Source organism: Salmo salar, chromosome ssa17, assembly GCF_905237065.1.
Source record: "Salmo salar chromosome ssa17, Ssal_v3.1, whole genome shotgun sequence".
Lineage (NCBI taxonomy): Eukaryota > Metazoa > Chordata > Actinopteri > Salmoniformes > Salmonidae > Salmo > Salmo salar.
In genome coordinates this window covers 25,147,934-25,174,949 of record NC_059458.1, presented here as the reverse complement: position 1 = coordinate 25,174,949, position 27,016 = coordinate 25,147,934, and the positions used below count along the sequence as shown (strand labels likewise).

At 44.2% G+C, this 27,016-nt stretch overlaps 1 protein-coding gene and 1 pseudogene across 2 annotated transcripts in view; one reads left to right on the top strand and one right to left on the bottom strand.

The window, feature by feature from the left end:
- Positions 1–7,433: 7,433 nt before the first annotated feature.
- Positions 7,434–9,893, bottom strand: LOC123728305 (basic proline-rich protein-like; annotated as a pseudogene).
- Positions 9,894–20,261: 10,368 nt separating this feature from the next.
- LOC106575569 (interleukin-1 receptor accessory protein-like 1) overlaps positions 20,262–27,016 on the top strand; it is a 412,584-nt gene continuing 405,829 nt past the window's right edge. Inside the window, exon 1 of one of the 2 annotated variants that reach the window (XM_045699174.1) lies at positions 20,262–21,192. The gene's annotated coding sequence lies outside the window, so the exon portion shown is untranslated. The remainder of the gene's footprint in view (positions 21,193–27,016) is intronic. The other variant, XM_045699173.1, reaches the window with a different exon arrangement.

Below are 27,016 nucleotides of genomic sequence, written 5' to 3'. Positions count from 1 at the left end.
GATGGCATCATGTGCTATGTGTTGGTGAGGATGGCATCATGTGTTGGTGAGGATGGCATCATGTGTTGGTGAGGATGGCATCATGTGTTGGTGAGGATGGCATCATGTGTTGGTGAGGATGGCATCATGTGTTGATGAGGATGGCATCATGTGTTGATGAGGATGGCATCATGTGTTGGTGAGGATGGCATCATGTGTTGGTGAGGATGGCATCATGTGTTGATGAGGATGGCATCATGTGTTGGTGCGGATGGCATCATATGCCATATGTTGGTGAGGATGGCATCATGTGCTATGTGTTGGTGAGGATGGCATCATGTGCTATGTGTTGGTGAGGATGGCATCATGTGCTCTATGCTGGTGAGGATGGCATGATGTGCTATGTGTTGGTGAGGATGGCATCATGTGCTATGTGTTGGTGAGGATGGCATCATGTGCTGTATGTTGGTGAGGATGGCATCATGTGCTATGTGTTGGTGAGAATGGCATCATGTGTTGGTGAGGATGGCATCATGTGCTATATGTTAGTGAGGATGGCATCATGTGTTGGTGAGGATGGCATCATGTGCTATGTGTTGGTGAGAATGGCATCATGTGTTGGTGAGGATGGCATCATGTGTTGATGAGGATGGCATCATGTGTTGGTGAGGATGGCACCATATGCTATATGTTGGTGAAGATGGCATCATGTGTTGATGAGGATGGCATCATGTGCTATGTGTTTGTGAAGATGGCATCATGTGCTATATGTTGGTGAGGATGGCATCATGTGTTGGTGAGGATGGCATCATGTGTTAGTGAGGATGACATCATGTGCTATGCGTTTGGGAAGATGGCATCATGTGCTATATGTTGGTGAGGATGGCATCATGTTGATGAGGATGGCATCATGTGCTATGTATTGGTGAGGATGGCATCATGTGTTGGTGAGGATGGCATCATGTGTTGGTGAGGATGGCATCATGTGTTGGTGAGGATGGCATCATGTGCTATGTATTGGTGAGGATGGCATCATGTGTTGGTGAGGATGGCATCATGTGTTGGTGAGGATGGCATCATGTGCTATGTGTTGGTGAGGATGGCATCATGTGTTGGTGAGGATGGCATCATGTGCTATATGTTGGTGAGAATGGCATCATGTGTTGGTGAGGATGGCATCATGTGTTGGTGAAGATGGCATCATGTGTTGGTGAGGATGGCATCATGTGCTGTATGTTGGTGAGGATGGCATCATGTGGTATGTGTTGGTGAGGATGGCATCATGTGTTGGTGAGGATGGCATCATGTGTTGATGAGGATGGCATCATGTGCTGTATGTTGGTGAGGATGGCATCATGTGCTATGTGTTGGTGAGGATGGCATCATGTGTTGGTGAGGATGGCATCATGTGCTATATGTTGGTGAAGATGGCATCATGTGCTATATGTTGGTGAAGATGGCCTTATGTGTTTGTGAGAATGCATAATGCCTATTGCTATAGTGCCACAGCAACGCTTTGGTATAACATGGATATAAAATCAAAATTAGTTAGCAGTGTGGTTACGGTTAGAGTTAGATTTTATGACTTTGTGGCTGTGCCAGCTAGTCACCACTCTGCAGAGCTGCCTCCAGGGCAAGATTCATGACAATAAATGGCAACCTGCACTTTATTAATTGAATCCAAATATTTTTAATTTGTACTGGCACCGACATTTAACATAGAGTGTAAATGCCAAGTACCATCACTCCACATAGCTTCTGATTTGCTAGAGGTTTATTTAGTAGGTTCGTGACATTCAGTCTTTGAACAAATTCTTGACCTCGGGCATTCAATTAAAAACAAAAAGTTGAAAGAGTGGGAGATAAACATTCATTGCAGGTTTTAAGTGTTCATTCATGCTTGAGTTCTCTAAAGAGAGCCTCAAGTGCAGTCATTGTGGAATAAGTAGTTCTCTCAGTGTTAACAGCAGGTGCCATTCAGAAGCTAGCCGGAGGAAACAAAATGGTGGCACCGTGACAACAACAACTGCAACAAAAACAGAGCCTTGCCTTTCTTATTTTTAAAATTGAACAATTGACTTGGACTCATATCCAGTTATTACCGACCCAGCTGGGCATCCACAGAAACAGTAAAAGTGTCAGATATCCAAAATAATACTACGTCTCTTCCTCCCAACCAGCCGACGCTGCCTGACTACCTGCTGCCTCCACATTTAGGAGAGCATTTTTTTCTGGCACTTCACATTTGATAAGAGTGCTCAGGTCTGGAGCCTTGCCAATCTGGCAGTGTGGAGATTTAAACCTCAGAGCTCGTCTCACCACTTAAATATCAAATGTTTTAAATTATTTCACAGTGGTTCAACAGAGAGCCCAGCCTGGTTTGATTAGAAGTGAAAGCTGGAGATGAAGAACAGAAGAACTTGTGAATTGCCCGTATTTGAGAGAACTAAATGTATTCACAAAGGGGTGATACAATACCCTTTGATGGCTAATGTTTTGCAAATTAAGACCAAAAAGCACATTTTTGTTTTCATAAATTTTTGCGATATAGTCAATCATGACTTTGCAGCTGGCCCATCTAGCGGAAATAATTCAGTTCTGCCTCAAGGGCAAGATTCATGACAATAAACATCAACCTGTGAATAGAGTCCCATATTACTGACAAACAACACCGGGCTTCAACCTTGCGACTCAAAGCAACAGGTTAGGCACTTCATGTTTCTTATTCAATCAAAACACACCACATTTCTGGCTGGAGGGACAATTCCATTCTCTACATTCAGCACAGATTACAAAAAGAAAAAAAATCCATCACTGCATATCATGAATTCTAATTTGAAATTAATGCAAACAGCTTTTGGCAAATAATGAATCTCTGGGTAGCAGAGGCAGGGGAATGTCAACTGAAACTCTGCAGGCCCTGGCTCATCTGGCTCCTCTGGCTACTGTAGGCTGATGCTCCAACCCATCACTATTGTAAAACACCCTCTCTTCATCACTCAATATGTAATTGGCAGCACCTGCTTAGTACTGCCTGGCCTCCAAACAGAGGATAGGGATGCTATGTGCGTTTCAAATGGCACCCTATTCCCTATATAGTGGTCGACTTTTGACCAAGTCCCATAGGGCTCTATTAAAAAGTAGTGCACTAGGGAATAAGGTGCTGTTTGGAATGTACACACTGTTGTTGTATTCCTCCACTGATGAGCGAGTAAGTTGGGTGTAATATATTGAGTGATGACTGACCACATTGCCAACATGACATGAACTATGAAAGCCTCAGAGGATCAACAGTGACCACATCACACATCCTTACAGTGGGTCATTCATATAAAGATCCCAAGACTACTCTGGGTTGTCATAGACATTTGTCCCCATATGTGCCACCCTCACGCTGGTACTGAGCAACACTTCATAGTGGGATTGCGTGTCAGATTGGAAAGAGACTGGACCAGGGATGTTGGCACAATGCAGCAGGCCAGAATAGATGGAACTACAGAGATGAAAAAAGAGGGTACAATGGAATAGTGACAGTGAAGATGGGACGGGGAAGCACATCGTGTCGTCCTGTGTATCGAACCAATGATCAGGATTAGATCACTTCCTGTGTAGACGCAGGGAGTTTAGTCAGGCCTCTCTTATCTTCCCACCACTGCAGAAAGTTATGTATTTTTCAGGGGGCCGTGTTGTGTTTAATCTGGACTGTATCTTGCCAAGTCAGGCTCTTTATCAATTTCAACTGATTCTCCTTGGAAAGGATGACCAGCTCTAAGTGTTAGCTACCCTCACATCCTCTGCTCAGAACCTCCAAATTTGTTCTACATCCTCTCAAGACTTATTCCTGAGATTTTGGAAATGTTGTTATTCTCATATTTTGTTTTAACACTGAATCAGTCAAATACCGTGTCAACAAAAAAGTCTAAATAAATCTACATATTATCTTTATATCTAAGGTAAGGTATGTGAATAAGAGAAGTGCCTGTTCTGTAAAAATACAGGAAAGTACAGGGTGTGGGTGTTTTAGAAATACCAAGGCTATTCCCAGGGTAACTGATCCAGATCTGAAATCTTACCGTAAAACAACACCTTTAAGTGTCATGTGTGAGTGTGTGTGTAGAAGCATAAGTAAACAATGTGTGTGTGTGTGTGTGTGTGTGTGTGTGTGTGTGTGTGTGTGTGTGTGTGTGTGTGTGTGTGTGTGTGTGTGTGTGTGTGTGTGTGTGTGTGTGTGTGTGTGTGTGTGTGTGTGTGCGCTCGTGTGTGTGTACGTGTGCGCGTAAGACACAAAACGTCAGTGATTGTACAATGATTATTAGCTGCTAATAGTCCATCCTTTCAAGGTCACTGTTCGCATTATAGACCTATAGAGCTCAGACGGTATGACACCGCTTAGAAATCTGTCAGATTGCTAACTATGTTGTAATAGAAGCGGTTTTATTTTAATGTTACCTCAACAAGTAAGCAAGCAAACAAGCAAACTCAAAGCAATTTGAATTGATATTAACAATTGAGTGCTATAATTCTCATGTTCAAATTGTTAAGCTACTGACACTTACCTAATGATATCACATTAGGTGGTAAAGTGTCGCCAAGGCAACAGGCCGACTTAACCACAAATAGCAGAGAAACGCACCTCTTCTCCTCCTCCTGTGACTGACAGGAGAAAACAATAAAATGCCAGGCAGCATGCATAGTTAAAAAGGTGGCTCGCATTCACCACTGTGAGGGCTGTTGAACCCTGCTGTTCCTCTGTAGCTGCCTTAATGTTTTTCTCCTGTTCTCTTCTCGCTCCTGTGTACTCTCCACTGGAGGCTGTCCCTTGTGGCTGTATGGGGGGAGAGAGGAGGAAGAGAGGAAGGAGGGGGGGCATCTTGTTTCTTTTTACAGACCACTTTTATGATAAGATCAAATTTAAACATTGCCTCGGAGGCACAGAATAAATCTATAGAATACTGGAGCTTGTTCTGAAAGGGAAGGCATTCTTTCTTTTCTCGAGTGTTGGCTATAAAAAGACAGAGATGGAGGACTGTTGGTCGTCGTGAGGTAGCTATGGAGAGCAGGTAGGTGACTTAACCTGTGTTGCCGTGTGCGTTAGACGGGGTCGGGGAGTTATTTCGTGGGAGGACTAGAGTCAGACACGACAGCTCAGCCAAGGAGAAGACAGAGGAGGAACACGCTGACCCACATCCCCATCATGCTCCACTCTGCTCTGCAGGAGGCCTTTTTAGAGAGGAGAAGAAGAGTCTCATTACTGTGCGTCTTTCTCCTTTCTCTTGTGTCTCGCTTCAGAATGCCCCTCCGGCCCTTCCCCTCCTCTTATCTCTTGCATCCCAGGGAGACGAGAGGGGAGAGGTGCAGTTAAACGGGCTTTGAGAATGGATGGGTATCTAAGTGGGCATGACCAGAAAAAATAAAAACGCACTCTGGGCTAAAGTGGAGGTGCCACACTGCCAAATGCTTAGGGGCGGCCTGACACACTTAGAAGATGTGGGCTGAAGTGGGGCGGTCCATCTCGAACGACGCTCGTGAAAATCAGAGGCTTCAATCTAGGTCATTGCCACTGATGCATCGCAAACTGAAAGAGAATTCAGACACACCTGGCCTTTACGGTGACTGCTTTTTCAATAGATGTCACAGATCTGCCGAGAGAAGTCAATCTTTTGCCTCTGAGACATCCCATTCTTTTGACATCAGTGAGTCAAATTGGAGTGTTCTGGACGGAAGCAAACTTCAATCCCAGAGTTGACTGGCTTGTATATTTCCTTCCTAAACAGAATAATCCCTTAGAAGATGCCTGAATAGAAATAACTAATCACTCTGGGTTTGTTGTGTCTGATGTGACTCATCCCGACAGCTGCATCTGCACTCATTAAAGTGCTTCAAGGTTGATGAAAATTTTGGAGAGCTTTGCTCTCCATAGCGCTTAGGGTCATCGTTGACAAGCTGCATACTGCACGTGTTCGCTAAATGAAGCCTATGACAGCAGTAGAAACCAATCACAAGCTGGAACAGAACAGAGCTGCCCATATATAACCAGATGGCTATAGGTTCACACATCACATGTGAAGGTTGTAACTATTGTCATACCCTTGAACCTGAATTGCTTGAAGGAAACTTAGTCCGTAGCCCTTTCCTGTAGTCAATGACCAAACGCGCCCTCTTTGGCCTCATGGGTGGAACGTTATTTATATTTTTCATAATTTTATAATTAATAAACATTATTTTTTTAAACTTCGAAAATCTGGTGTTTCTATGTCAAACATTTGTGTTATTTTTCAGTCTACTGTATTGTATATAAAGTGTAATATTGGGATGCAAACTCTATATCTGACATAGTACAGGGGTCTTCTTTTTTGAAGCCCATAACCATGTGTGTGAGGTGGATACTTTTGTTTCAAAGTAGATTTGTTTAAGCCTACCAAGAATCACTCTGTGTGACCCTGATTCAGCCCACTGCAGTAAAAGGTTTTAATCACAGTACTGGGAATTACAGTACAAGCTTTGTTCTAGTACTGACAGTTGAAGTATAGTGCATCTAGGGAGGATGGACAAGAAGAATGTACACCTTGTCTTTAGACTCTACATGTACTCATAATGACACAGTCATAATGCAGTATAAGCATAGTTATAGACACACATAAAGACTCATATAGGCTCATAATTCCGTATACCAATAGTCCTAATGCATTATAGGTATAATCATAATGACTTATAATGTACAGCAACATAGTGCTTCATAACAGCTGGTCACTTTTTCCTCAAGGATCATACAGCATTAGAATGACCATCAGCATGATGCATTTCTATTGTTTTTGTCAATGAGCAGAACATCATTATTACTGCATCATATTGTCGAATTTGTCGATATATTGTCGAATTTTGTCGCACAGGGCTTTGACTTTTTCTTTGACCTTTTTCTCTTTTTTTGACAATTTATGTTAAATTTTTTCCCAATTGTTTACACACTGAAACTGGCCATGAGGCACAATGACCCAACCCTCTAACTCATTTAACAGAACCATACACCAAATCTGTAATACTACTGGCACATATTTTGCTTTACACTCAGATTGCCGATTGATCACTTTCACTCTTCACATGTGCAAACACTAACTGCGTACATGTTCACTTTGCAATCAGACCTTCGGTATGGATAAAAAGGCCACAGGTGAGTATTCTTGAAGAACAATGGAAGCAAACTTGGCAGAGAGAGGTGTAGGTGGGGGTAGGGGTGGAGGTAGAGGTTGAGGTGGAGGTAGAGATGGAGGTGGAGTTGGAGGTAAAGGTGGGAGTAAAGGTGTAGGTGGAGGTAGAGGTGGGAGTAGAGGTGGAGGTAGAGGTAGTGGTGGAAGTAGAGGTGGAGGTAGAGGTAAAGGTGGGAGTAGAAGTGGAGGTGGAGGTAGAGGTGGGAGTAGAGGTGGAGGCAGAGGTGGGAGTAGAGGTGGAGGTGGAGGTAAAGGTGGGAGTAGAGGTGGAGGTGGAGGTAAAGGTGGGAGTAGAGGTGGAGGTAAAGGTGGGAGTAGAGGTGAAGGTGGAGGTGGAGGTAGAGGTGGGAGTAGAGTTGGAGGTGGAAGTGGGAGTAGAGGTGGAGGTGGGAGTAGAGATGGAGGTAGAGGTAAAGGTGGGAGTAGAGGTGGAGGTGGAGGTGGGAGTAGAGGTGGAGGTAGAGGTGGAGGTGGAGGTGGAGGTAGAGGTGGGAGTAGAGGTGGAGGTGGAGGTAAAGGTGGGAGTAAAGGTGGAGGTGGAGGTGGAGGTAGAGGTGGGAGTAGAGTTGGAGGTGGAAGTGGGAGTAGAGGTGGAGGTGGGAGTAGAGATGGAGGTAGAGGTAAAGGTGGGAGTAGAGGTGGAGGTGGAGGTGGGAGTAGAGGTGGAGGTAGAGGTGGAGGTGGAGGTGGAGGTAGAGGTGGGAGTAGAGGTGGAGGTGGAGGTAAAGGTGGGAGTAAAGGTGGAGGTGGAGGTGGAGGTAGAGGTGGGAGTAGAGGTGGAGGTGGGAGTAGAGGTGGAGGTGAAGGTGGAGGTAGAGGTCAAGGTGGAGGTGGCGGTAGAGTTGGGAGTAGAGGTGGAGGTGGAGGTAGAGGTGGAGGTAGAGTTGGGAGTGGAGGTAGAGGTGGGAGTGGAGATGGAGGTAAAGGTGGAGGTGGAGGTACAGTTGGGAGTAGAGGTGGAGGTATAGGTAGAGGTAGAGGTGGAGGTGGAGGTAGAGTTGGAGGTGGAGGTAAAGGTGGGAGTAGAGGTGGAGGTGGAGGTAGAGGTGGGAGTAGAGGTGGAGGTGGAGGTGGGAGTAGAGGTGGAGGTGGAGGTGGAGGTAAAGGTGGGAGTAGAGGTGGAGGTGGAGGTAGAGGTGGAGGTAGAGTTGGGAGTGGAAGTAGAGGTGGCAGTGGAGATGGAGGTAAAGGTGGAGGTGGAGGTACAGTTGGGAGTAGAGGTGGAGGTATAGGTAGAGGTAGAGGTGGAGGTGGAGGTAGAGTTGGAGGTGGAGGTAAAGGTGGGAGTAGAGGTGGAGGTGGAGGTAGAGGTGGGAGTAGAGGTGGAGGTGGAGGTGGGAGTAGAGGTGGAGGTGGAGGTAAAGGTGGGAGTAGAGTTGGAGGTAGAGGTGGGAGTAGAGGTGGAGGTGGAGGTGGGAGTAGAGGTGGAGGTGGAGGTAAAGGTGGGAGTAGAGTTGGAGGTAGAGGTGGGAGTAGAGGTGGAGGTGGAGGTAGAGTTGGGAGTAGAGGTGGAGGTGGAGGTAGAGGTGGGACTAGAGGTAGAGGTGGAGGTAGAGGTGGGAGTGGAGATGGAGGTGGAGGTAAAGATGGGAGTAGAGGTGGAGGTGGGAGTAGAGGTGGAGGTGGGAGTAGAGGTGGAGGTGGAGGTAGAGGTGGGAGTGGAGATGGAGATGGAGGTGGAGGTAAAAGTGGGAGTAGAGGTGGAGGTAGAGGTGGGAGTAGAGGTGGAGGTAAAGGTGGGAGTAGAGATGGAGGTGGAGGTGGAGGTGGGAGAAGAGGTGGAGGTAGAGATGGAGGTAGAGGTAAAGGTGCGAGTAGAGGTTGAGGTGGAGGTAAAGGTGGAGGTGGAGGTAGTGGAGGTGGAGGTGGGAGTAGAGGTGGAGGTGGAGGTAGAGTTGGGAGTAGAGGTGGAGGTGGAGGTAGAGGTGGGAGTGGAGGTGGAGGTGGGAGTAGAGATGGAGGTGGATTTAGAGGTGGGAGTAGAGGTGGAGGTAGAGGTAAAGGTGCGAGTAGAGGTGGAGTTAGAGGTTGGAGTAGAGGTGGAGGTGGAGATAGAGGTGGAAGTAGAGATGGAGGTGGAGGTGGAGGTAAAGGTGGGAGTAGAGCTGGGGGTGGGGGTGGGGGCAAAGGTGGGAGTAGAGGTGGAGGTGGAGGTGGAGGTGGAGGTAGAGGTGGAGGTGGAGTTGGAGGTGGAGGTGGAGGTAGAGGTGGAGGTGGAGATAGAGGTGGGAGTAGTGGTGGAGGTGGAGATGGAGGTAAAGGTAGGAGTAGAGGTGGAGGTAAAGGTGGGAGTAGAGGTGGAGGTGGAGGTAGAGGTGGAGGTGGAGATAGAGGTGGGAGTAGAGGTGGAGGTGGAGGTAGAGGTGGGAGTAGAGGTGGAGATAGAGGTGGAGGTAAAGGTGGGAGTAGAGGTGGAGGTGGAGGTAAAGGTGGGAGTAGAGGTGGAGGTGGAGGTAAAGGTGGGAGTAGAGGTGGAGGTGGAGGTAAAGGTGGGAGTAGAGGTGGAGGTGGAGGTAAAGGTGGGAGAAGAGGTGGAGGTGGAGGTAGAGGTGGGAGTAGAGGTGGAGGTGGAGGTAGAGGTGGGAGTAGAGGTGGAGGTGGAGGTGGAGGTGGGAGTAGAGATGGAGGTGGAGGTAGAGGTGGGAGTAGAGGTGGAGGTGGAGGTGGAGGTAAAGGTGGGAGTAGAGGTGGAGGTGGAGGTGGAGGTAAAGGTGGGAGTAGAGGGTGGAGGTAAAGGTGGGAGTAAAGGTAGAGGTGGAGGTAGAGGTGGGAGTAGAGGTAGAGGTGGAGGTGGGAGTAGAGGTGGAGGTAGAGGTGGAGGTAGAGATAGAGGTGGAGGTGGAGGAAGACCAAGAACAAGGAGAGTAATCTCTGATGAAATTCGGGCGACTGTGGTGGACCATGTGGTCAACCATGGTTTGACCTTGAGAGAGGCCGATAGAGCAGCCCAATCTGAACAGTTTCACCGTAAAATCCATCATCCAGACGTTCCGAAATGAGAATAGGTATGTACTGCAGACATTGGACCTCTCTACTACTTACTACTTGACAGTATTGCAACATAAAGCACAGTAAAGACTGTAGATTCCAATACATACTGTAAGGGGAAGCAAAGTCAATGTTTCATGTATTACTGTATTTATGAAACTGGGAGCTATACTACTTTGTAACATGTTTATCGTGTATACTGTATTACAGTTTTTCTCAATGGGAACTTGAAACACAATCACTGAAATCTGAAACTCATGTACCAAATCCCTAAACCAAGTCTGCAAAATTGCAAGCACAATTCCTGCTTTACACTCAGTTTTCAATTCTATATCACACTTTTTGTAAAACACTACACGCAGTTCTCTACATTAGGCACAACATTCAAAATTAAAATCTCTTTAATCCCTTTGGAAAGCAATGCCAATCACAATGACAAGCTCTATACACCAATTGGCAACACCCACTCATCACAGGTGTAAACACTAGTTGCTGAATTCTTCACTTAGAAATCAGGCCAGAGCTCTCCTGTTTTGGAGGAAAATGGAAGTCAATGGTGAAGCAAGAGCTAGAGGTGAAGGAGTGAGAGGAAGAGGAGGAAGAGGAGGACGATGAGGATGAGGAAGGACATTTATCTCAGATGAGATCAGGGCCACATTGGTTGACCATGTGCTCAACCATGGATTGAGTATGAGGGAGGCTGGACAGAGTTCAGCCCAACCTGAGCCGCTACACGGTTGCATCTCTCATCCGTACATTCAGAAATGACATCCGGTAAGTTACCTACCATCTACACTATGCTCTTTATGTATGTATATTGTTGTATACTGCAGTCCGACATATCAGTAGGCCTATGTTACGCAGTGATTGTTGGTCAATGTTACAGTAATGTCATTTCATATTGAAAGAAAATAGATTATTTTAGCTTACTCTAACCAATCATATCATATTTGTGGATCTTCTGCAGAACTGAGAGACGGCCAGGCCGTGGTGGAAGACACAAGCTGTTCACACCAGAAAAGGAGACCGCTATTGTGAACATGGTGGTGGCAAACAACAACATTACACTACGGGAAATCCAGAACCACATAATTGCAGACAACACAATATTCAATAACATTCACCAGGTGGGCTTGTCTACATTGGACCGTGCATTTCAGCGCAACCGAATCCAGATGAAACAGGTCTACAGGGTGTCATTTGAGCAAAACTCAGAGGGTTAAAGAACAGCACTATGGAAATGTAAGGACTATACTGTGAATTTACTACCATATCAGCACTGTATAGACACATTACAGTACTGTAATCCAGTGTATTGTGCCTCACCATATTGACTACTCTAGGTCTATGTCACACATTGTCTTGTCTGTTTCAGAGAGTCTTGTAGCTGGATGCCGCTGCAATTCAGTACGTTTATATTTACATTGTTGAGGCTGGCTTCAACCTAGCCAAAAGAAGGGGATGGAACATTATTGGTCACCGGCCACTGTGAATGTCCCTGGACAGCGTGGAGGGAATATTACCATGTGCGCAGCCGTTAGCCAGCAAGGCGTCCTCCATCACCATGCCAACCTTGGTCCCTACAACACCGTCCTTCTCATCACATTCCTGGACACACTACATGGCTTCCTCATTCCAGCCGAGCAGAGGGTGGACCAGAGCCGCCCAGGTATGTTGTCATCTGGGACAACGTGAGTTTCCACCGGGCTGCTCTGGTCCTCAACTGGTTCATTGACCACCCACAATTTATTGTTCTATACCTCCCACCATATTCTATACCTCCCACCATTCCTAAACCCTATTGAATATTTTTTTCCAGCATGGCGGTGGAAGGTGTATGATCGCCATCACTCGCGCACATGCCTTTTCTCCAGGCAATGGAGGATGCATGTGGTGAAGTTGATGTGGGGGCTTTCGGCGGTTGGATCCGTCACTCCAGAAGATTCTTTCCCCGCTGTTTAGCCAGGGAGAACATCGCTTGTGATGTAGATGAGGTGCTGTGGCCAGACCAAAATAGGAGGCAGGATGCAGCCTAACGTCTTTTTTCTTACATTTTGCGTGTGTTTTAGTCTTTTTGTGTTTAGAGTTTTGAAAGAATGAGCCACTTTCATTTTTTGTACAGAAAACCCTTTATCTCACTGAATGTTTGTCCTGGTTTTCTCCTGTTGGCTATGGAAAGAGTTACATACAAACACAAGTGTTCAAAATACTGCATTTTGGAAATAAATGACAATGTTTTTGTTACTGTATTGCATTTGTATGTGTTTATTTATGTAGGTATACATTACTATAACAATATTTTACAACCAGCTACAGTGTAACACTGAAAATGCAAAAGGCATAAACCTACTGATGGGATATTCATAGTAGTGTTTTGTGTTGAGCACATCAGTGTGTTGTTGGTTGGTAGTCAGATCTATTCATATGACGTGTGTGTGTCCTTTTGATGCAAAAAAAACAAAAACATTTTGGAAAGAAATTAAACCGTTTTGAATGCAGTGTTTGCTTTTGCTAGAGATTTGTAGAGTTTAGCATTTTGTGTTTGTGGTTGTGTTTTGTGTAGAGTTTTGGGAAACTGGGCCAAAGATTCAGCAAAGATGTGTAAACAATTGTGGAAAACTGTACTGTAGTGTTTACTGTACTGTATGCTATTTTGTTTTTGTAGAACTGAAAGACGACCACCACGGGTGGTAGAACGCGTCTACAGACCAACAGGAGGCTGCCATTGTGAAAACAGTAGTTGAAAATCCAACAACAGATTATTTAAAACCCTACCATCTTCTGTAACATCAGAGTGAGCTTATCAACCATAGCCCGCATCCTTAAGAAACACCATCTCCGGATGAATGTCACGTCCTGACCAATATAAGTTGTTATTTTCTATGGTAGAGTGGTCAGGGCGTGACAGGGGGTGTTTTTGTGTTTGTTCTATGTTCTCTATTTCTATGTCGGATTTCTAGTTTGTCTATATCTAGGTTGGGGTTTATTGGGTTGACCTTCAATTGGAAGCAGCTGTTCCTCGTTGCCTCTAATTGGAGGTCATATTTAGTAGGGGTGTTTTTTCCTGTTTGTGGGTAGTTGTTTCCTGTTTAGTGTATGTTCACCTGACAGAACTGTTGACGGTCGTTTTTGTTATTTTGTTATAGTGTTTCATTAAAGTTAAATATGAGCACTTCACACGCCGCGCCTTGGTCCCCTTTGTACGACCCACGTTACAATGAAGCAAATCTACAGAGCCCCATTTGAAAGGAATTCCCAAAGAGTGTAGGATAAACGGTACGATATGTGCAAGTAATGTACTAGTATTACACACTTAAAACATTAGAAACTCATTGATGTTGCCAGTGAACTTTACTATACAGCAATTACAGTATTTACTGTCATTTCAGAGATTCATGGAGTTGGATGTGAGTCCCATCCCCCAGGAACTCATATTCATAGATGAGGCTGGATTCAGCGACGACGAGGAGGAGAGGAAGGAACATCATTGGTCAACGTGCCATCATTGAGGTACCTGGCCAGCGCGGGGGAAATGTCACCGTATGTGCAGCTATGAGCCACAATGGGGTCCTCCACCTCCATGCCACCCTTGGACCATACAACACTGCCCATCTCCATTTCTCCGTCTGGCCCGTCTCCAGGCAATGGAGGATGCCTGTGGTGACGTTCCAGCAGTCCTGTCAGGGATGGATGCGTCAAGACAAAATAAATGTCCCCCACTGTCTGGCCAAGGAGAATATTGCCTGTGATGTTGATAAAATTCTGTGGCCGGACCAAAACAGGCATGACTGATTTTGTTTTCACAATGGAGTATTTGTTTCTTGACTTTGTGTCTCTACTGTATTTTGACAGTTTCTTTATCTATTCCATACAATGTATTTAACATACAATACAGTAGTACAAATAGGCCTATTTTTCTTCCTTTGCATATGCAAAATATATTTATTGTATGTTTGCATTTTTACTGTATGTCTGCTTACAGTATGCTGGTTGACATGTATTGAGTCATGTTGAAATATAAAACGTACATTTTTTGCATTTGTTTTTCTTTCTTGTTTGAGTACACACAAACAATATACAGTATAACAACAAAATCTTAGCCTTACCACTGAAGTAGGTTCTGATAGTAGTGTTTTGAATATATCACATTAGTGTGATCTCGGTTGTCACTGAGTTAGATTCACTTGATGTGTGTGTCATTTGAACGCAGTGTTTCATTTTGAGCAGAGAGTACATGATTTTGATTGCTGTGTTTCATTTTGCAAGATGTCTGAGGGGTTTGGGGAAATTGGCTAACTGTTTTGTGTTTAGTTTTGAGTACCTAAGATGTAGTTTCAGCAAATGTGTGTTACCAACTGGGAAAAACTGTAATACAATGTGCAGGAGTGCCAAATTGCCAATTGTACATATGTAGGATCTTAATGTGATCATCCTGTTGTAGTAGAAGTTTCCTGCAATGCAGGATATGAAAACATGTAGTGTATTTGAGGTTTAAAAAGCTTCTGAAGTTTGTCATTTCCACTTAAAAATTTCAGACTTGATTTTTCCTTACAACAAAATGTATCAACCCCTACAAAAATGTCCATGAATTATAATCCACATAATAATTTACATTTCCTGTTGCTGTAGGATAATTTTCCTGCTGTAGCAAACTGGCTCAAATTAAGATCCTACATCTGTAAGATTTTGAGGCAATTTATGTTATGTTGTGTAATGTAATGTAGTGTAGAGTAGCGTTGCATAATGTAGTGTAGTGTAGTGTTGCTTAATGTAATGTAGTGTAGTGTTGCGTAATGTAGTGTAGTGTAGTGTAGCGTAGCTTAATGTAGTGTAGTGTGGTGTTGCTTAATGTAATGTAATGTAGTGTAGCGTAGCATTGCATAATGTAGTGTAGTGTAGTGTTGCTTAATGTAATGTAGTGTAGCGTAGCGTTGTGTAATGTAGTGTAGTGTTGCTTAATGTAATGTAGTGTAGTGTAGTGTAGCGTAGCATTGGGTTGCGTTTCGTAATGCAACTGTTTGAATAAAGAAGAGTGAGAAAGAATGATGAGCTTTGTGGCGTCATCATGAAATGTGAAGAAATGTTCACTTTACTGAAAGTTGACAATGACCACTTTATACAATTGTATAGTAAGAGCTTATGGTGTATTATATCTGTCTGCATTAAGCATTCCATCACTTTACCTAAAGCAATCAAAGATGACTTTATAGTGGGTTATAAGCACGCTATAACACATCATAACATAGGTTATGATGCAGTAATAATGATGCTCTGCTTATTGACAAAAACAATAGAAATGCATTGTCATTCTAATGCTGTATGATCCTTGAGGAAAAAGTGACCAGCTGTTATGAAGCACTATGTTGCTGTACATTATAAGTCATTATGATTATACTTATAATGCATTAGGACTATTGGTATACGGAATTATGAGCCTATATGAGTCTTTATGTGTGTCTATAACTATGCTTATACTGCATTATGACTATGTCATACTAGTACATGTATAATGCATTATTATGCATATAGGCTTATGACCATCTGTCATAAAGAAACCTCCTCCTGTTGACGAGTACTGTTGCATGTAGAGTTCATAACATCGCAGGCTGTATTATTCAGCTTTACTCCATTTGCTGCAGCATAGAAACAGCAGCGCCCGCTATGCTTAAACACACACTACAGTAGCTCAGTGCTTGTGGAATTAAAGAAAACTACCCGTACATGTCATTTAAAGAACAGGCCCTGACACCATCTATCAGCTTCATGTAAACCTTTTAAATAGCAGCCGTTAGCTGAATTTAAATAGAGTGTGCAGAGAAGATAGGGTGAAACCTGGCAAAGGAGAGAAAAGTACAGCGCAGTCGTCATCTGATGGAATCAGGGACCTGAATGATGTTTTCACCGGCGCCAAACGGGAAAAGCCATTGCATTGCTGACCTACGGTTACCAGAGCGGCACATCTCACAGACATGAAACCATCAACGATGTGGCTCAGAGGACGCTTCACCGTACACTATCGTATCAAGCATCGGCCATGCCCTGTGATAGGCTAAACCAAGTCGCTATCTGCCACTTATGGGACAAAGAGAAAAAGAACGCTAAACACTGGAATCGCCCAGAGACGTCAAGACATCATACCTCCTCTACTCTACTCCATTAATATTCTATCTGGACACTTACACTGCCTGCTACACTGTTGCTACACACCTCCAGCATGCTGAAGAGATTATGTAGAAGTACTATGGGGACTTCCTGGAATGGGCCAAGACCGTCTAATTAAGGCAAGAGGTTGGCATAGTGACGTCCCTCCGTGGACCAGGGGGTCATCTTCGTGACAGCGCCACTGAATACCTTGACTGAACCTCATGATGTATAATTTAGAGTCGAAACGCAAGGGATCTGAATAAGACTGGCTAATGATGTTGACAATGGCATCAAAACCCTTAAACTGATTAGTATTGCCATGCAGGGCTCCCTCTGCTTCATATCACGGAAGGAAATCTCTAATGGTAGGCTAGCCAGATACCTGTTTCAGGGTCGGAAAATCTGGGAGAGTGTTAAGTCGTGATGATGAGCTGGAACAAATTTTGTTGAATTATTCAACAAGATTTAGACACCCATGGAGGCAGCAATGTAGTATCATTAATATTGATGAATATATTGTTTTTACTGTACATGGCATGCTGCTTTCGCTATTTCCCTAAAGAGAGAACTTTTGTCTAACTACTAAATGATGCGAAACCCTTAGCATTCTATTGAGAACCAACCATCGTTTCCTATCGCTTTATCTCTGTCAACTCCACACGCATCTTCATCCACTGATGAGGAAGTGCAGCTGTGGTGGGATGTCTCACTCCAGCTGAGCCATGGCCAGAGAGACGCCCCCGTCGCCTGACATGACACTTGGACATTTTCCGGAGTGTGTTACAACATGACCCGGCTGTCTGGTCCTTCTCTGTGAGAACCCAGCAGGGTGTTTTTTTTAAATCCCCCAACACCCTTCTGTTTCTATTTCTCCCTCCACACTCCTCCTTTTATGTCCCTCCATAAAAGACATGACTTACAAATGGAAGCTCCCGCTGCCGCAGACAGAAAGTTTGGGTTGATTTGTGCCCAGAACTTCTCTGTCTCTCATCCAGAGATTGTGCTCTGCTTTCTGTGGATTCACACTGTTCCATGTTGGCTGCAATATCTTCCTCTAGGATCAATGAGTGAAGTTCCTTCCTCAGCTTTGAAATATAACAATCCTGTGATATGGTATGGCATGGTGTCATATCATATAGTACAACAGTTATTTGGGGTGTGTGTTCCAGAAGCTGAAAGATGTCGATGGTGATATGTCATTGCGTTGTGTAATGGGTTTAGTATTACCACAGTATTGGCGCAGGTGTGTGCGCCAAACGAATGAGCGGCCGTAGCTGGATCGTCCCTGCAATCAGAGAGGAGGTTGTTTCCTTCTGCCTCAATAACTGCCTGACATCCTGGACCCGCAGATGAAATAATCTTGTAATTAGGGGGTAAAATCAACCGGCTTGTGAATTCCCTGCTCCTGTAGTGTGCGTTTGTGTGTGTGTGTGTTGGTGTGTCAATGTGCTGTTTGTGGAGGGTTGCGTATGTGAACTGTCGATACGTATTATTCTATTCAGCAAATATGAAGTGCTGTATATCAGGGTAATATGGAAAAGTGAGCAAAATGGGATGAAACAAATGTTTAATAAGCGTTTGCAAAATGGAACTTTAGCAGTATATAAACCAGAATTCCCAATCTAGAAAATAGAAACAGTTGCTGTTACTCGTATTCATTCCAGTCAATGTGCCCCCTGCCTCATTGTCACGGGTGTCGTAAAGATTGGACCAAGGTGCAGCGGGAACGTGTACACACATCCTCTTTATTAAATTAAAAAGAAGAAAAACAAAAGAACCACGTATACGAGACAACAAATGACAGTAACAGTCCGAACAGGTGCATAGACACTAAACAGGAGACAACAACCCACAATTCCCATTACAAACACACCCCTATACATAGGACCTTCAATCAGAGGCAACGAGGAACAGCTGCCTCCAATTGAAGGCCAATCCCAATAACCTAAACATAGAACTAAACAACCTAGATCTAACATAGAAATACACTAACCTAGAACATAACCCAAAAACCCCGGAACACTCTAAACAAACACCCCTCTACATAACACATGACCCAAAAACCCCGGAACACTCTAAACAAACACCCCTCTACATAACACATGACCCAAAAGCCCCGGAACACTCTAAACAAACACCCCTCTACATAACACATAGCCCAACAAACCCCAAAACCCTCTAAACAAACAACCCCCTGCCACGTCCTGACCAAACTACAATAACAAATAACCCCTTTACTGGTCATGACGTGACATTCATCAGAAATCATACAACACAGACCCTCTTCCCCTTTCACCCTGCGTTGTCCAGAAGTATCAACCAGCCTCAAACCTGCACAACTATCCCCACACTAGGAGAAGGAGAGTGAAAAAAAGACCTCAAAGCCGTGTTTGTCCACTCTCCATTCATGAAGAAGTCACGTTCCCTGCCAGGCCTGTATGACAGAGAGAGCACACAGTGCAGAGGTTCTGTCTGAGGGGGCCTTTCTTTCTCTTAAAGCCCCCTCATCGAAATTCACCTCACAGAGACAGGGACTCAGAGGCCACCGCCTTGACAGGGTTGCCCAGTCCTGGGGAAATCAAACAAGGCCCATAGGGCTTTGGTCAAACGTGGTGCCCTATATAAGGAATAGAGTGCCATTTGGGACACAGCCAGAACCTCTTCTGCTGGGTTCACAGGGAAGTCTGCATTCCCATCAACCTCTTAGTCTGTATGAACATAGCTTGAGAACTGGGATGAATACCTCGTCGACCAGACAGGCAGGTGGTTCAACACCAGGGATTTAGATAGCTGATTTAACATGACAGTGTCAATGTATTTCAGGATAAGGCTCAGCTGGAGAGTGGAGGAAAATAACTGCAGATGTTACTTGGGGACACATGTACTCCATCTGTGTTACTTGGGGACACATGCAGTCCATCTGTGTTACTTGGGGACTCATGCAGTCCATCTGTGTTACTTGGGGACTCATGCAGTCCATCTGTGTTACTTGGGGACTCATGCAGTCCATCTGTGTTACTTGCAGTCACATGCAGTCCCTCTGTGTTATTTGAGGACACATATAGTCCATCTGTGTTACTTTGGGACACATGCAGTCCCTCTGTGTTACTTTGGGACACGTGCAGTCCCTCTGTGTTACTTGGGGACACATGCAGTCCCTCTGTGAATTCTAATTTGTACAATATGTTACGAATTGCAATTTGTGCAATATGTTATGAATTTGCAGTAGGTATGATATGTTACGAATTACAATTTGTTTTTGCTAACGTTAGCTAGGGTTGGCTAGGTGGCTAACACTAACGTTAGCTAGGCTAGGGGTTAAGCTAAAAGGGTTAAAGTTAGGGTTAGGGGAAGAGTTAGATAACATGCTAAGTAGTTGCTGAGTAGCTAAAAGTAGTAAGTAGTTGCAAAGTTCTATATCGCTAAAATGCTAAAGTTGTCCTTGATGATATTCGAAAATGCAACATTTGGGTTGCTAGACATATATGCTATTTTGAGTGTTCCGGATTTAAGTTTACTATGTTATGTCTAGCCTTTGAAACCAGTCTCTGATACGAAAACGTAAACACTGCGATATTACATGCATGGATTCCATTTAAATGCTACACATAAAACCAGGCTTGTGTATCACCCGGTGAAGCCTTATCATTTGATATTGTTCAACTTGTGTTGACATCATGACTTCTTGGGGCATGTCCAACTCCAAACGTACATTTCTCACCTATGCCATGGGTTCCCAAACTTTTTCAGTCAGGCCCCCCTTCCAGCATTGGAGAACACCCCCCCAGGACCGAGATTGGGAAACCCTGCTCTAAGGTACGCAATAATTGACATGACAAGAGGGATACTGATGATGCACTACCCAATTTGATGCACAAAACTGATGATGCACTACCCCACTACCCAACCTACCACTCACGCGTCCCACAGTTTGGGAACCACTGGCCTATGCAAAGATGACTCGATTGATAAATGTAGTAATAGTGGACGGTTGGTCTCGGTAGTGTGAGTCTGACCGGAATCTTATCTTTTTTTTCCATTGGGCGGCAGTACGTCTATCTTTAAACTTGAGAACTGCATTGCCTACCCGTCCACATAGTGACTGCGATCTAGCGAGGGCGGGGGAATTAATCTGGTTTCTGGAAACCACTAAATGCAAATTAACTGCAAGGAAAATACAATTCAGACCTGTATTTCTCGTTTCATATTTGGACTGTATGCGCATCTGTTTTCTCCATCCACGGAATTTTTCCACCAGTGCGTCTGTTGGTGCACGAGGACTGCGCGGGCTCTTGGATTTGGAGGACGGATCCATCAAACTCGGATTGTGAGTGTTCGCATAGCGGTACACTGAAGGAAAACCTAATCCGATGTGGTATTACAGAATACTTGTGAAATATAGCCTACATTATAGATAGCTCTCTGCCGCGCTGCAGCCTGTGAGGACCGCACGAGTTTTTTGGGTGGAGAAATTGTGTTTCGCAGCGGAGAGGTTTGGGTGACTATTTATAACCAAGGATCGGCAGTCTGGAATGTTTGATTTTCTCCTTCATTATATGTCAACCTTTTTCTCCTATCATAGTAGATTTTCCCACCGCCGCCGGTCTCAATATTATTTTCAAGTGATCATCTGCACCTTTTTTATTCGGCACTGAAAAAAACAGATGATATGCATATGTTCTTTGGATTAGACCTCCCTGTGGACAACTTGGCTTTTGCGTGAATGGGATAGCTGTGTATTAGGCATATTGTTCAACGACCGTTGTATAAGGAGACGAGGCGTGTTATTAGCATTAGCCTACACCGGCATAGTGATGGTGAGCTTTTATGATCTGAACTGACAGTGGAATAGGATCATTTTGGAAACTGCTTGTGGGTAAGTTCATATGTTTTATTATCAGTGCAGCGATATAAAGTTTCTTGATTAAAACATTTACATGTACTCAATGCAACACATTGATTCTGTGGTCAGGAGGCTATTCTACTTTCTTACCATGAAAAACATTCCGATTTTTTGTGAAACCTGAATGTTATATGTAGCAATTTGAATGAGCTCCTTCCATAGTAGCTGTGCCTTTAGTCCCTCGAGTTCTCCACCTCGCAGCAGTTTATGCGCATTGTGAGGAATGTTCGTTTCTACAGCTCGTTACGCATAGATTCGGATGCGTTGGGCACTAGAGCACTCTTTGGGGATGTTTGAAATTGTGTAATGTTCATTGCGCAAAGGCTACATTTCGCTGCTTGATAAGCCTACTGTAATAGGCTACATTTCGCTGCTTGATAAGCCTACTGTAATAGGCTACATTTCGCTGCTTGATAAGCCTACTGTAATAGGCTACATTTCTCTGCTTGATAAGCCTACTGTAATAGGCTACATTTCGCTGCTTGATCAGCGTACTGTAATTGATTTGAACAGATTTATATCTGTTAAAAGTTGTAACTCAGTGAAAATAAATGTGCACTGCAGCAATGGCACATTATTGCTGAAAAATAGAAAGATTTTATGGCAAGAGTGAAACGATCATGTCTCTGATCATACAGTGTGTGCGTGCATAGATGTGTGTGTGCGTTCGCGTTAGTGCGTGCTTGTGTGTGTCCACGATGGAAATATATATATATTTTTTATGTAGGCTCATTATATGCAAACCGTTAGCTGTAGTTGTGTTACCTTTAATATATTTTACAAATATGATATTTCAACAGATAGGGAATTTAAGATATAGCCTGTTTAGACTATGGCGTAACGGCAGGTTGCAAAGTTGTGTGGAGCTGGAAAGATGCGTGTGTCCATCCTCAGCTGCAGATGGTGAACTAAATCCCAAAACCATTGGAAGACGCGCGCGGCATTGATCTGTTCGTTCACGTGAAGTGTGCGAATAGGTCACCAGTGAATTCCACCTTGAAATGAAAGTGACTGACACATAGCACAGGAAAATTACGATTTGGATCTTGGATTACCCACTAAACTACTAGGTTTTAGCCACTGTGCCGTCAATGCATATTGGCCGGTGAAGGGATAATGGATGTACCGTTTCTCTCACATCCCAGACCCCCGAAAAGATGACAAGGTCGACATAAGCAACATTCAAGTGCTGTTTAACCCGTGGTGCTGAAATGACAGCTCCCAGAGAGTCGACCGTTTGAAGAGAAGAGCGTTAACCTGTGGTGTAATCATTAGTCCACACCGTTGCAAACAGTTTGGACTAAAGCAAGAGTTTCTATTGGATAAATCCAGGCAGGTCCCTCCCCGTTTCGTTCCGTTTGCTTCCGTTTGGTTCTGTTTGGTTCCTAGTGAATACACCCCTGCATGTGTAGGTTACAACACAGGTGTCTGCCTCAAGCAGACCTACTGCACCAAAACGGTGAAATTCACTTTATTTGTCTGGACATGCAATTTTGCTCTAGCTAGCCTATATCGTGTGCAGTCAAGATGTATGCCAAGTGTATATTGAAACCCGATCATCAATACAGGACCAAGGGAGAGAAATGAAGTTGCTCAAGGCACGCAGGACAAAACGATTTTCAATGCGTCTCCTGCTGCTTTCACTCAATTCCTTTGGGTTGATTCAAACACAGCAGCAACGTTGCAGAAGACATGCTTCTTAACCCGCTGGGCATACACTGGTTGAATAAACGTTGTTTCCAAGTCGTTTCAATGAAATTATGTTGAACCAACATGGAATAGACATTTCATTGACGTCTGTCCCCTGGGAAGGAAGGCCCGGTGGTCAGATATTGAGCTGGCTTGAATGCTTCTCACAGTCATTGATATAGAGCTTTGACAATATAGACACTATTCAGATTATAATGATTCATCCATTTCAATTCACAATGTGATGCAGGTCATGGTCCTGCATTAGTTGCATTTTGTTACATTAACACGCACATCATTCAAATATAATGTGTATTTTTAATACTGTATGTCCAGTAATGACACAATAAGCATCCAAATGTATGATTTGAAGGACCACAAGACAGCACCGGAGATTTCCGGGCTCATTATCACATTGGTTGCATGCATGCATTCTGGTTAGCATCTGCATATGTTCAGGGGAGCCATCACAACCACTGATCTCCTCCTTGATTGATACTTTTAATTTTCAAGGAGCTGTAACCGAGGCTCCACCCCCAACCTGCAGTCAAGCGGCAGAGAGAGAGTCAAAGGCTTTCAAATGATGGAGTTCATTAATGTTGTGGGAAATAAGGGTGTCTGGCTATGGAACATTGGCTCAGTGCTGAGGAGTGATTGGAACAATTGGTTAGGATTTGTGAGGGAGGCACTGAGGGAAGGGGCGCCTTTATCGTTGTTATTAGATTACATTAATAAGACTCTGATGGAAATGAAAGAACACTGGCTTTGAGGGGAGAAGGAATGAGAGAAGGAGAGAGAGAAGGGGGAGAGAGAGGGAGCTAGGGAGGGTGAGAGATGGTTGGGATTGAGAGGAGGGATGGAAATAGAGAGAAAGAAAGAATGTGAGAAAAGAGAGAGTAAGGGAGAGAGAGAGAGAGAGACGGAGAGGGAGAGAGAGAGAGATCAAGAGAGAGAGGGAGAGAATGATGTCGAGAAAGAGACCATAAAATTTGTCACCATGTCATTGGATTTAGGTTAAAAGTTGGGTAAAAAAAAAGAATCCCTTAAGGTGATTACTTTTTGCAAATCCAAGCAGTTTTCCACTTGTAAACAATGTTGATTCAACCTGTTTTTGCCCAGTGGGTTGTAAGCCTATAGAATACTAATTGTAAGCCATTAAATACACTGTAGGTACAAAAGTATGTGGACACCCCTTAAAATTTGTGGATTTGTCTATTTCAGGCACACCCGTTGTTGACTGGTGTATAAAATTGAGCACACCGCCATGCAATCTCAATAGACAAACATTGGAAGTAGAATAACCTCACTGAAGAGCTCAGTGACTTTCAACTTTACTTTCTACTTGACTTCCAACAAAACAATTAGTCAAATTTCTGCCCTGTTATAGCTGCCCCGGTCAACTGCAAGGGTTGTTATTGTGAAGTGGAAACGTCTATGAGCAACAACGGCTCAGCCGCAAAGTGGTAGGCTACACATGCTCACAGAATGGGAGCGTCGTCCTTGGTTGCAACACTCACTACCGAGATCCAAACTGCCTCTGGAAGCAACGTCAGAATAATAACTGTTTGTCGGGAGCTTCATTAAAATGGGTTTCCATGGTCGAGCAAGATCACCATGCGCAGAGCCAAGTGTCGGCTGGGGTGGTGTAAAGCTCGCTGCAATTGGACTCTGGAGCAGTGGAAATGCGTTCTATGGAGTGATGAATCACGCTTCACCATCTGGCAGTCCGACGGACGAATCTGGGTTTGGTGGATGCCAGGAGAACACTACCTGCCCCAATGCATAGTTCCAACTGTAAAGTTTGGTGGAGGAGGAATAATGGTCTGAGGTTGTTTTTCATGGTTCGGGCCAGGACCCTTAGTTTTAGTGAAGGGAAATCTTGCAATGACATTCTAGACTATTCTGTGCTTCCAACTTTGTGGCAACAGTTTGGGGAAGGCCCTTTCCTGTTTCAGCATGACAATGACCCCGTGCACAAAGCGAGGTCCATACAGAAATGGTTTATCGAGATCGGTGTGGAAGAACTTGACTGGCCTGCAAAGAGCCCTGATCTCAACCCCATCGAACACTTTTGGGATGAATTGGAATGCCGACTGTGAGCCAGTCCTAATCGCCCAAAATCAATGCCCGACCTCACTAATGCTCTTCTGGCTGAGTGGAAGCAAGTCCCCGCAGCAATGTTCCAACATCTAGTGGAAAGCCTTCCCAAAAGAAATCTTGAAAGAAATCCAATTCCCTAGATGAGTTTTCAGCCTCTTTTCTGCCCAAGTATTTAAAATAAATCCTAGATCCACATTAAAGCAATCAGAGGCTATTGATCTGACACTGAGCTATTTATTTTTGCTGGCAGCATTCTCTCCATGTAAAGACATGTTTGATAGATCAGGTAGATTACTAGATGTCCAAGCATCAGTCACTGAGCCCATAGAACATCTAAGACAAGGCAGCTGTATGAATACCAAGTCACTGTTTCAGCCTGTCTGTACTGTCACATTCATGCTGCTACAATTCATTAGAAATATCTTTCTGAGTAGCAGAGAGGGAACTAAAAGGAACCCTTGGAAATGGAAATCATCTAAACGGACTTTGTTGGAGGGATGTAGTCTTTATAAAAACACTTGTGCTTCAAAATAGGCCCCTCTTTACAATTGTGGCCCTACAGCTCTCCACTGCTCTTCTCAAAGCCCTCTGTCTGATTATCATTCAGTGGAGGCTAACAGCAAAACACATTTTCTCTCTTATTTCTTTAGATCAGGCGATCTCAGATCAAGAGAAAAAAATACCATCTCTCTACAGAAATGAAGCTATCCAAGCTTCTATCTCTCTGTCAGGTAGGCAGTGTGAGTGTATGGTACACATCCAACCATGGAATCAGCCGCTTGACTTTATTTAGCCTTTGAGTGTTTTGGCAGCCCTATCATAACAGAGACAAGCTAATGTAGCTACATAAAAGTCATAATGGAATCGTTTTCCAACTGTCTGCTTATATTGTAGCTCAGGAAACATATGGGGAACCTCCCAGAGGAACTGCTAGAAGATGAAAAACTGGTCAATTGTTTCACACACTGAAATAAAGATTGAAGCGATGAAAGTGTAGTCCTACTCCCCACAGATGAAATTGCATTCTAAGGTGTAATCAATTTTTTTTCTTCCTTCTATCTATTTTTTTGAAAGCTTGAGGCAAGGAAAATAAAAAGCTGATGGTTTGTCAGAGATAGAGTGTGCAGTCCAGAAGCTGGCCTCGATGATGGAATTATCATTTTCACCCCTTTTCCCCCAAAGCTGTATCCCTGCAATGTTTGCATGTGATCCTAAAGGAGCATAGACTGCTTAGAGGATGAAGTCGATGTGTTTTAGATAGTTGGGAGATAGGCGTGTGAAAGGAGATGGAAATTGTCATGCGGGTAAAAAGCAAAATGGGCAATTTTTCCTTCAATTTGTCCCTTCTCCATTCGGAGCGCTGCTGACCCATTCATGAAGACTCTGTAGTGACACACAGCGCATTACCACAGAGATAAACCTTCCCTCACAATTTGCCTGCGTTTAAAACTAACAGAGACCTTGGATATCTTGTGCTGCCAGCTGAATGTCTTTCCAATACAAGAAGTAGAAGACAACATGCACCGACTCAGCGTTCCTGACCAATGATATATCCTCAAGAGAGAAGTGTCCAATTACACAGAGAGCATGTGTTCACATGCCGTTTCTTAAGACTCCTCATTCACAACACTGTGTTGTTAATTTCATGTATTTTTCACCCTAGGCTAGTCAATGACAAAGGGGAACACATTATTGTAGTTGTGTTGCTAAACAAACACCAGGGCTGTGGTCTAGATGTGAATGTCATATTATTTATGGGCCCTGTTTCTTACCCAGAATGCTGCTGCTGTGTCAACTGCGAATTCGACTGCGAAGCCGTTCCTTGGCGAGAGCCAGCGTTCTCCATGGGCCCTCCACATATCCCCACCAACCCCAGCGAGAGTGGCCCTCAATAGGCCCTGATTTATTGGGCCACTTTATGAGAAGGGCCTGGGGAGTCGGCTCTCCTTGTCCTCCGATATTGAATCCCGCCTTCCTCACATGGAGTGTTTTTTCCCACATTGTTTGT